Source organism: Ambystoma mexicanum, chromosome 1p (assembly GCF_040938575.1).
Source record: "Ambystoma mexicanum isolate Mex_15411 chromosome 1p, UKY_AmexF1_1, whole genome shotgun sequence".
Classification (NCBI taxonomy): domain Eukaryota; kingdom Metazoa; phylum Chordata; class Amphibia; order Caudata; family Ambystomatidae; genus Ambystoma; species Ambystoma mexicanum.
Genome location: NC_090921.1, coordinates 1,448,832,212 through 1,448,844,839, shown reverse-complemented (window position 1 = coordinate 1,448,844,839; position 12,628 = coordinate 1,448,832,212). Strand labels below are relative to the sequence as shown.

Here is a 12,628-nt window from a genome sequence, read left to right as displayed (position 1 = left end):
AGACAACAACCACAGAAAAACGCAAGATTCACTAACACCTCGTTTAGCTCTCACAGCTCGGATGACGATACATTCACCCGTGGTGTAAGTGGAAGACAGCAAAGACGTGGTAACAACCGTGGACGTGGAAATGCTAATAGACGTAGGTCTCAGAATACCCGTCCATTCCCAAGAGGTAGAGGTCCATCGGTTGGTTTTTTAGATCAGGACCTACAAAATTGGGATTACGAACCCCCGGTAACAAGGAGCAACAAAGCTTATTAATCAACTTATCGTCATACATCCCTACACCAGTTGAAACATCGGTCCTGGAGAAGGGGTTTGGGTTTGTCCCTACCATTGCCTATGACCGTTTTGTTTCGAGGGTTGAAATCGAGGAATTATTTAGGAAAATACATTTGAAACAATTTTTTCATGAAAATCCATTTGAGGCTGAAGAAAGGAATACTGGTTTACATAACCGGTCTTCCTTCTGCCCACCTACCACAAGCCATAGTCCGGAATCGGTGGTTTTTGAAAGAAGGGTTCTGAATGATTTAGACACTTTGGAACGCACACATTCACCGTATGCTTTCCAAAATTGTTCGACAGCACAACGAAAAGCCTTTGAATCTCTTAAAAATAATACATCTATAGTAATACGTAGCGCAGATAAGGGCGGCGCGATTGTATTACTGAATCGAGAAGACTATGTTATGGAGTGCCTGAGACAACTTTCAGATACATCTTTTTATAAATTGGTTGAACAGGATCCTACTGCACGCCTGATTAATTTGATTACCCATAAAGTTGAGAAAGCTAAAGACAGGCATTGGATAACTCAGAAGGAAGCTGAGTATTTGGTTAAAAAAGATCCCAGTGTTCCTTTGTTTTATATTCTGCCTAAGATCCATAAGACACTGATTAATCCTCCGGGAAGACCTATAGTATCGGGCACCAATACAATACTGGAACCATTAGCCAAATTTGCTGACTCTTTTTTGAAAGGGTTTGTTAGTAAAATGACGTCCTATGTTCAAGATTCTATGACAGTAATTAACTTGATTGAGAATTTACATTTTAATCCACATGAGGATATTCTCGTCACCATGGATATTGTTTCATTATATACTAAGATCCCTCAAGCTTCGACTTTGGATGTTATTGAGGAGTTACTTTTATCCAAACGTACATCCGGGATGACACCAAATTCGTTCATACTATGGTGTACAGAATTGGCCCTGACTGAAAATTATTTTCAGTTTGATGGCCGCTTTTATCAGCAGATTCATGGTACTGCCATGGGCTCGGCTGTTGCACCTTCCTTGGCTAATCTTTATGTGGACTATGTTGAACATATGAGCGTCTACAGCGAAGAGAACATTTACAGAGACCACATTACATTGTGGCGAAGGTACATTGATGATGTACTTTTGATATGGCATGGTGACCAGACTACTTTATTGGCTTTTTTTCAATGGCTAAATGGGATTAACCCGTTTTTGAAGTTCACTATGAATTTCCATAAGGAACAGATTGATTTTCTGGACTTAACCATCTACTCTGATTTATCCACTAATGTGTTGGGATTGAGACCTTTTCATAAAATGACTGATAGAAACTCCCTCCTACGATACGATAGCTTTCATCCCAAGTCTCTGCGGGATAATTTACCGTTTGGACAATTTCTTCGTCTCAAGCGGAATAGTAGTAAGAAGGACATGTTTGAGTCTGAATCCTCGATTCTAAGTGGTAATCTGATCCAACGTGGGTATCCCAGCAAGATAGTTAACAGATCATTTAAGAGAGCCTCTAATAATCATCGAGAAGCCTTACTTGAATACAGACCTAAATCTAGTTCTTCCTTATCAGATTCACTTGTTTTTGTCAGTACCTACAACCATCTGTCTAATCATGTGATAAAGATTATCAAGAAGCACTGGCATCTCCTAGCACAGGCTAAAATACCAGTAGCTAGTCCACGATGTGCTTTTAAACGGGGACGTAATGTAAAGGAGATGGTAAGTAGGAACGACATCAGTATCAAATTGGACAAACAAGTCACCATTACCCAACAGTGGGGGCTTCCACGATTGCGGGGACACGCCCCTTGTGGTAGGTGTGTTTGCTGCCCACTGACTAGACGGTCCACCGAGGTTGATATTGGCCTCAGAAGACCGTGGGCTCAGATGGATTTCTCAAATTGCAACTCCAGCCATGTAATTTATGCTATTTGGTGTCCTTGTGACAAAATATACATTGGCAAAACGGAACGAAAAATTAAAACCCGTATCTGCGAACACAGGAGCTGCATTAGATTGAAAAATCTCACAGCCCCCCTAGTAGGGCATTTTGTAATGAGAAACCATGGTTGTGACGAATTGAGGTGGACAGTATTGAAGAAAGTGGTTGCCACTAACAATACTGCAATGGATAAACAAACTCTGTCGAAGGAAGAAACAAAACTTATTTTTCTGAGCAAGAGCCACGAGGTTGGTCTTAATGAGGCGATTGACTGGAATTTTTAGTCACTTTTTATTACATTGCTTTTCAGGCGACTTTATTGTTATAGCCATCATGCTGTGCGTGATGACTGGGATAGATTTCGATCCCCCATTGATTCAGGACTATTTACCACTGCTGATGTGTGCTGTAGCGTTGTGATAATACCAGTCATCACTGTCGTTACAATTTATTCTCCCGTTCACACAAATAAACTTTAATTTTTATTTCTTAACTATATTCTTTATTGCCAACGGTTACGGTCCTAGTCGAGTATTAAATGACCCCACCCAACCACGTCTGTGGGATGAAGTGATTATGTCTATAGTAATTGCTGATGTTTTTTCAACAAAAAATGGGACTCGTCCCTTAACTGGCCAAACGTGACTGGGGCGGATGACTAGATTGATATACTGCAGTATGAAGGTCAGCCGTGGAGGCGACGAGGCCACTGACGGGCACGTGATCACTGACGTGTACGTATTTGTCTTACGCTTGAGTTGCTGCATCGTTTAATTATTTACATCACGTGGTCACCATGTGATCGGGTGATCACGTATATGTGCCGGAAGCTGGATCCCGGAACACTGGTTGCGTGGAATCACGGGATTGCTACGGTCTTCGTCGGAACATGCTCGGGAGCAGTGGAGGTAAGCAATGCGATTGTAGACTAGTACTTCTATTTAATGTGAAAGGACCGAGATCGTGTGGCCTAATTATATAGTTGGAGAGATTTCGACTGACTTGACCAGGTGGTTTCTTTTACTACGGCGAGTACAGGGAATAGACTGTTCAAGTCATTCTAAATGCTCCTGTAGCTACGAACGTTTTGTCACTGGTTGACAGTGTTGGGTTATCTTTTTTTAATATCCCTTTGAACCATCTGTTATAGTGGTAGAACTCACTGATGAGTGTTGTTGTTCTTTCTGTCTTTCTTTTTGTTTATCTTCCTAGCACGCATATCAACATTGGGTCTGATATTCATTGACCCGATCCTTATAGACCAGATTTCTGGATTTGTTCGTGAGGGTGTTGGCTGCTAGTTTGCAGTTTTTCAATGCACATAACGTATAGGTGCATATCCTGAGGATTGAGGTAAGCAAAATATGGAGTGTATAATGTTATGGCAAAACAACTTTGAATTAATACTCTTGTGTACCATGTAAAATGTTTATGCACTTTGTATTGATGATGTCCATATGGGCAGAGACAGCACCTATCGAGGGAGGAATATATACTCCTTTATGAGTGTTCCTGTAGATGGTTATAAGAGATTGAATTTTCCACTCTCTTTTCTCTTTGTTTTTTTCTTTTTTTCTCTTTGTTGCTCTTCCTTTGTGTATAGTGGTCCCATCATTGACTGAGGTGTATACAGAGGTCCCATGGAATCGGCCTTATACACACGCTCTCTTCTTCAATAATTGGTCTGCTGACCTTTTCTTCTTATGGGTCTGCCGATCTTAATGGTGCCATTGGGCGCTTAGGTATCGTGTCCGACAGTTATCAATAGAGGAGATATCTACAGTAGAGTGACTGTAAGTGTTGGGTCTGTAATGGATCATTTTTTGACTCTCACTTTTATTTTAATATGCACAATTCATATTTCGGTATTGGTCTTCCGAACCATCTACTGTCGGGTGCCTGAGTACTAGTTCTAGATTGTCCTACGTTGTCACATGGTGCTGGTATAGGTGATGTTACTGGGGATACACCAATTTTGGCAACGATCCCTGCATGGTTCCGTATTCCGGTGACCTTGTCTTTTTATGGTGAAGGTAATGTCGGGGTATTTAAAACCCCTCTCTACACCCCGTTGATTCATTGGTACGGCGGTTGTAATGATCAATCTAATAATGTGAGCAATGTAGCTAGATTGATGTTGTGTTATTTATATTCATTTTTATGTTTATATTTAGGTGAGTTTTTTCCGGTGTAGTCTACATCTTCCTCGTTTCTCCATCTACATTTCACCTGACCACGTGGGACCATAGTACCCCTGAAGAATTTCTGTCTAATAATGTGTTATACGGAAAGAAACATGTCGGGTTGGGGAATACACTGTTAATTATAAACAGTTTTAAGGTCAACTAGCTTGAGTCAGTACAATGTGTATTAGAAAAGATTGACTCAGCAGTGACAATATAGAGTCCATATTTACAATGGACAAAATTTGTAATGTTGTATTTTAGCATGATAGGTTTGATGACTATGAAATATTTGTTATAGTTTTATGTTTTGATGAATGGTTTGAGTGTGAGTGAGGTATGGTTGTAGTGGGGTCGGTTGTGGTTTTAGATGGAAATGTTATATTGTACCAGCCCATAGATGAATCGAGTGGACTGGTGCATAAATTGATTGATATTAACATTCATGATATTGTGTATTTTTTACAAATTCTAAATATATTAATAAATAATATTGAATTGAGATTTTGTGTCGATGGATTGAATTAAATTATTTCAACCCAGTGAATGTTTCATGATTAGACACGTTTATATCATTGTTGTGTTACTGAGCTATTTGTTTCACTCTATGGAGTAGACTACTTTGGTACTCACCACATAAACACAACTTTACTCTGACCTTCTATGTTGAGCTTTTTCTGTGTTCTATCCAGGCCAGGTCATAGTAATCAGATTCCCCTGGTTTCCCCTGTTACTTCTGTATAGTGACATACATATAGTCCACCTTGTAATTAACCACTGTACTCACCACAACACAATGAGAATCTTTTAGGATACAAGGAATGCACTTTATGTAACCATGTTTATCAGAACCATGGAACTGCCAAGTTTTCAGTTTCAGTGCCATACGACTTATCCAGGCTTAAACGATCTAGGAGGCATAGGAGCTATGTTGTGACCTTGAATTAAGTGACGTGGACCTCGCAGTATCACCGCTCTTCGTATGTTTTATGTTTTAACCCAATATAGTGGAATTAAACGAGCGTGTTGTCAGCAACTGAGTGAAAAGGGAACCCTGTGTATGAGAGAGAAGAGATACTGATATGAATTTTAAACAAAGCATGCGAAAGTGGGGAATCTTAAGGAAACCTACAGTCCAGTGTCACTGGGTTGGGGATAAAATGTTCAATTTTCAAAATCTCTGTTATTCCAAAAAGATCAGAACTAACACATGGCAGAGCCACACACACCAGCAACATCAATGAGTGGAGAAAGTAAGGGCTTATGGTTCAGTGTATCAAAGGCCAGTGACCGGCCCAACATCATTAACAACAATGGATGACCCTCGTTGGCAGCCATCATTAGATCGCCCCGTAGTGTGATCAGCTCAGTCTTGGTTCCATTTCTGGGTCAGAAGCCTGATCCGTAAGTATCCAAGACTCTGTCCTTTTCACTGACACCTGTAACCGGCAGCATAACCCGTTTTCTCCAGAATGCTATGGCAGCCCTGCTATTGGTCTGAAATTATTCAACACTGCAGTGTCATCGGAGGGGAGAAGATGTCAGTGTGAGAGATCAGTAAAGTGAATAATCAACTATTTAATTCTGAGAGCATGTTCTTTTGCTCCCAAAACAGGGAGAGTCTGAGTAAAGGAGTGATATCACTTGGATTGTCCTTACTGAAATCAAACCCGTCAAGAGAAACATGATACTGCTTTTCTGGATGAACTATCATCAACTCTAAAATGTCCATTCTAATCTCATATTAGATGTTTTAATGTTACAATTTAAGAACATATCAAAAAAGATAAGCGACATAGATGAATGATAGAAACAGCATAACGCCCATACATAGTGTTGCATGCAGGAAATGGAGAACTACGCGCCAGGTACGACTTTTAAAGTCAATCCAAATAATGAAGAGGCGTTTTTGCTATGTAAGTGACTTAAACTCAGAGCCTAGGATACATCAAGCAGTTCATGCTGTATGCCGGACTGTAAGACACTTCTCCCCAACAGTATGTGAGACTAGAGTCTGTAATTACACCAGCAAGAATCAGATGGCTTCACGCCAACTTGAGCATTCACTTTAACCAAGCAACCTAGAATCCTAGAATGAGGCACCCCATACCATATGAAACTCTGTACCACTTTCCTCTCCAATAGTGTGTCATTGGAGTCTTTAAGCCAACCAACAAGACATGATTAATCAATGTCTCACGTCCCAGATCCTCTCCACGTGCAATGTACACCTCACCATATACACTTCTCCCACCAGCGTACCCCTCTACAAGGCCAGCCAAAATGCATACTCGAGCAAAATGCTTCCCCTTCCAAACATACACCACAGACCATATGCAATTGCCTCCTCCGCATCATCCCATGTCTACATCTCCTCCATGTCACCCTGCACACCCACAGCGTCTGCTTCAACCACATCGCATTGCACATTGACATATCTAGCTGCAAACCATGCCACACCCCCATTCTGAACCAGTGCATCATCCTGCACGGTGGCACACAACTCCTCATTCCCACCCCTCATGCCCCTCAAATAGAAAGCCTGCTCACAGCTAAACATCATCCCTGACAGACAGCCACATTTCTGCATCCACAGCATCACATCTGCCTCTCAGCCAGATCTCATCCTTTTTGGCCTTACATTGCCCTACTTGACCACATGTCACCCTATTCGGCCACAATCTAACCTCCGACATGTATAATTCCCTTACAGCTTCACATTATCCCCCAAAGCAATGAATCATCCTACTCAGCCACCCATCATCCACCTTAGTTTGCATCATCATCCATCTGCCACACATCATGCACAATCAGTGCCAGATCACTGATATCAGCTACATATCATCCACTCAGCCAGTCCTCACCAAACCAGTCACACTCACCCTGCAGACAGATAGCGCCTCACAGCTTCACATATTCTGCTACAGACTGCCATCTCTACACACAGCCACATGTTTCCTCCATAACCATATTTCATCACCATAGCCCCATATTACTACCAGCAATACGCATCTGCACAGTTCACCCTATCACCACACAGGGTCCACGGTCATATACAATCCCCATAGCCGAATATTAACCCTAGAACCACACATTACCCCACAGAGCCACATATCACCCCACACAGCCACACACCACTCTCCACGGCCATACCTGCAGAGCTTTTCAGATCCCTATTCATCCTCACATCTGCCTACACAGCTACACTCCACTTATCACACCTGCCCACAAGCCTGGTCAGTGTCATAGAAATCCACACAAACCCACATGCCCCATCACTGCATCTCACCCCACTGTCACACTTCATCCTCCTAAACCATCCTAACAGCCATGCACCCTCGCAGTTACCCACCACCCTCGTAGTTGCACAGCATTCTCATAATAGCACAGCACCCTCTTCCAACACATTGTCTTCACAGCCCCACAGTCCTCATGGCTGCCGCCAAGCTCAGCATTCCCTCTATGGTCTTGCATCTGCCTCTGCATTCTTTCACCTTCCTCCACATTTCACACGAGTCTCTCTCAACCCTATCACTCAGTTGCACACTCATCACCTCAACAAACACTAAGAGGGGACTGCGTGCCGAGAAGCTTCTTACCGCATGTTGGGGCCACCATCTTTAAAAATCTGGACTGGAAGACAAAGGGTCGGATTTCCGAACCCCTTCTAGTTCTGAGCCCTCACTTACCCCCGAGGAATAAACTATGCCGTACCACATCAGTTTAGGAATTCAGCGCCTGAACAAGGACGCCATTAGTGCAACACGATGGTAGAAGTGTGCTCCTTGACTAACTTCAAGGACCCTAGCATAGCATTCAATCTGGGCACGTTTTAATGGTTTGGCTAATATCATGTGCTCACTTTTCCTCCATTGCAACATTCAACAACTACGTGAAGATCCCCGAATTCTACCTATAGGAATAAAATAATCCAATTTTTTAAAAAAATATTGAAAAGGGTATTTTTTCTCAAATAGAGTATTCACAAATCAACTGCAATGTTCCTCCCCAAGGTTTGAGTCTGTAAATAATACATAACAGAGTCATTATTCATGTCATTATGTGCAATAGCTTTGACTTCTACGTTGGAGTTGCATTACATCATACTTTTCGGCGGGATTCACTCTGCGCATTGCAACGAAAAACGTGTTTAGGACACGTCCCGTTCTCTCCTGTGTTATTAGTCTGGAGACACGTTGGTATTGCTGGTTTACCTTTGTCGTCCCAGTGCGACAGAAATGTTGGGATTTGACACCGAGATGAACGCGTCCACTGTCAGCCAGAGACGGCGCGAGGCAGAGATGGCGTGAGCACTGAGCACGCGGTGCTTCAGAGGCCAGGTTTCAAGGACATCCGTCGGACAGTGATGCGTCAGTGACACCATGTCACATTTACAGAAGTCGAAGGAAATGAGGCTCGTCATTTGTGCTCATACAAAGATGTGGCAGATGGCACTTGAAGGGATAGAGTAGGGTTATGCGAATGTGATTCTTCGTAAAGTGCAGCCACGCGCTGCTATCAAGGCACTTGGGTGAGGTATGAAAAGCACGCTTGAGTGATACGAAATATATGTGCATGTTTGCTTTTAAAACTTCCCCAGGTGGTTTACAAAAAACCGCGCTCTTTAAATCAACTAAGAACCAACTTTGTGTTTGTTTAGGCATTATTTAAATGACTTCTTTAAGAGGCATGCTTTGTTGAGAATGCGTTAGTACTTTTGTGCTACATGGTCTGTTTCCATTTTCTGTTTGAATTATTTTCCCGAAGAGGGAACTTTATGGGCATGTTTGTTGTAAATGTGATGTCCCACTCTATTTAACTTTAAATGCATGTATTCTCAAGTGAGGCGGTTCAAAACAAAATAATATGACAACTAAAAAAATAATAATATATACCGGATAAAGTACCCCACCGCACCATATAACATTTCAGTGACCAAACTATCAGAGGGTCCGTAACACAGAAAATAAATACAAGTGCTGGTTGGCATTGCCTTCTGTTGAAGTCGCGTAAGAGTGGAATTAAAAATCTCTTCCTTAAGTGTATATACTTAAGGCAAAATAACATAATGTGCATTAGTAGCTCAAATGCAGAAACGGTACATTGTGTCATTTACAATTCTACCCCGTTTTGTGGAATTATATGTTCTCCCTTAAGGAGGAAACTTGGCTAAAATTATCAAAATGTTCACTAAGGCTAATACTGGTTAGAAATGTCCTTACTTTCACCAATAAGCTTCTTCAATGTGGCTTTTGTGTTGGTGGTGGCTTTTAGAAATAAAGCTATAGGGGCCACATTTAATACATCTTCAAAATGAGTTAAACCTAATTATATCACAGATAGTGGAAACATCCCAGGTACTGATTTTCAAAATAGATCCCCACTGTGCTTGAGTGCCTTACCATCTTTGAAGCCCCACACTACTGTGCCATATAAGTCCAAAGAACTGTCTTCGCCGAATAACCCTTGAACATTGGTCGAAATGGGTGTGCCATAACTGTTTAACTGCTTAACTGCTACCCATATAGCAAACCACTTTGCTACTGCTTCGCAGTGCGGACGTGGTCAAGAATGAAAGCAGGGGGGTGGAGCACGTCCACTCGACACAGTGTCCCCTTGAATCTTAAAGCGATATTAACCTTGTTTTCCTCGCAGTTAAAGGTTTGGACACTTTAGCACTTGGTAGTAATTGTCGCACTGGAAAGACAAGCGGTCTGCTGCTTAACTGCTTCCCACTTAGCAAACCACTTTGCGACTGCTTCGCGGTGTGGAGTTGGTTAAGAATGAAAGCAGGGGGTGGAGCACGTCCGCTTGACACAGCGTCCTCTTGGATCTTAAAGTGATATCGACCTTGTTTTACTTGCTGCTGAAGGTTTGTACAAGTTAGCACTTGATAGTAGTTCTCACACGGGAAAGGCAGGCGGTCTGCTGCTTAACCGCTGTCCACTTAGCAAACCACTTCAACTTGGAATTCAAGGTAACATCAAAGCGGCCTGAGGGTGAGAACCAGCTGTGGGTAAAAACTATAAGATTATTTCCAGAAAATCATTTACATTTTGTTGTTTTAGAATAGGGATGAACTTATAATGAAACGTTTTTACTTTGCTTTGGGTCCCACCTTTGAAAATGTGCTTTGCTGGTTTAGGATAACTGGTAGGCTGAGGTCTTATCAAGATTAGATGCTCCATTGACCATCCTTTTGGGGCTTTGTTTTATAGAGTACAGAGTCTCAAGCAAAGACAAGGAATTGTTAGATTACATTAACAAACTGTATGTTACAATTGAAAATTCAGACTAGTTAAGACACCGCTTATAAAATATAATTTTACTTTCTTTTACCTCATACAGTGGTTTACTAAGAGAATTCTTTATTAGTTTGTTTTTGCTCAATCCCTAAAACCTATAGATGTTTTCCTGACTTGTATACTGACAATAACGAGCATTCTGTTTTAATCCAAATAGAGTCTCATCTGTGTCATTGCTTGGCCATACCACGTGTGTTTTCAGTCAAAAAAGCACACAAATAATTCTTAAATGGAAGCTATGATTTACTCCAATAGAAATATTTGACAACTTTTGGTACTTATGGATACATCTTTTACATTTTTTTAAAAAATATGGCTGTATTAAAAGTGAAAAAAAAACAGCCAACATTGAATTGTTTTGAGTGCATTGCACTGTGTTGATGCTCAATGTGTTTTTTTCTATGTTAACATTAGTAGAATCTTACAAACAAAACGTGACTTGCACTTTAACTATAGCTTCAAATGTAACTTGGATTTTTCTATGGAAGGGTTTACCAAACTGGAAGCCAAAGTCTGGAGTCAGCACTAGGTCTGCCTAACAATCAGACAGGTCACATGAGTAGAACTGAGCTAGACCGCATTTACAAGGAAACAGTTGGTAAAGGTACATACATTGGCTCTGTTTGTTAATGATATGTCAGCCCTTCATTTAATTCAATTCCTTGCTTTATGTGATTCAGATCAGGATCGAGGAGAAGAATATGGACCAAACGAATTCATAGTGGAAAATAAGAATTTCCTACAAATAATTATACTAAAACGTATCACCTTATTTCTCTTCCTGGCAGGTCTATGAAATTATTTGTAAAGGGCAAATTAGGCAAAACTAACTCTTGGGTTAAAGAGAAAAACATGATTACTCCTACCCGTGGTCAACCTACATCGGGCCTGAATTTGTATTTTCTGGCAGCTAAGTCTTTATGGACCTTCATGGAGTTATCAATACATTCAATTATGTGATTGGATCAATCCTATGGCACTCCGTTCAATAAATGTTATTTGCCCAACGCTTCTGAAGTTCTTGATGCATGAGAAAATCAGAACCTGTTGTCCTTTGTAAGGCAAATTGATCAGCAACTCCTCTATTTCCCATTTTTCGTGATGTTTGACAGAGGTGTATTCTGTAACAAATTTAATGTAATAGTGGTGTGCACAGGCCAGTGACATGTAATGTTAAGATACCAATTATTTTGTATTCCAGTGACAGTTTCTTATTGGCAAAAACCCCAAAATGTTGCCAAAGTAAAATAACTGCATATTTTACATTGACGGAAGACATACATAGACGTTTGGAGATTAAAAATCAATCTATCAAAATTGCAGTTATGTTTTTTTTCTTGCTATCCTTTAATTGGGTTGCCACGGATCTTTATGGCTTCTGACCCTATGTCAAGGAGTATTTGAGCATGAGATTCTCCACAAATCTGTCTAGCTTGAAACGTGTGTAGGCAAAGCTGTATGAAGACCGAGGCCACAGGGGGAATTTTTTCAATTTGCAGAATGTTTTAACATTAACGTTAACAGTAAGAAATATCGTTTTACTCAGCTTGATGCAACGAAGGAGACAACACAAAAAAAAAAAGTGTAAGTACTAGTCGCGCTTTGTGGAATCAAGAGCTGTTGATGTCTGCTCGGTCAGGCTTTGACTGCTTTAAGAATGCTGATTTGTTTTAACTATGAGTGGATTTCTAGAAGTACCTGGTTTAATTACATATCAAACAGTTAGGCTCATTGAGTGCCGATAGGAGACTGTGGGCACTATACCTTTCATCCCAGTGATGGCCCCAGGTGTTGGCCTTGGATACTAGTGAGACTATCCACGGAACAGAAAGTGGTTCAACTGCACACTAATCAGCCAGGCTTACCGGATGCCACAGGGAGACTGTGGGGGCTATCCCTTTGATCCAGCAGCGGTCC

General features: G+C 41.2%; 1 long non-coding RNA gene across 1 annotated transcript in view; it reads left to right on the top strand.

The window, feature by feature from the left end:
• The first annotated feature begins 8,815 nt into the window (after nucleotides 1-8,815).
• The window catches only part of LOC138579548 (uncharacterized), a 282,386-nt gene continuing 278,573 nt past the window's right edge, over nucleotides 8,816-12,628 (top strand). Inside the window, exon 1 of the long non-coding RNA XR_011304084.1 lies at nucleotides 8,816-8,942. This is a non-coding gene — a long non-coding RNA (uncharacterized lncRNA). The remainder of the gene's footprint in view (nucleotides 8,943-12,628) is intronic.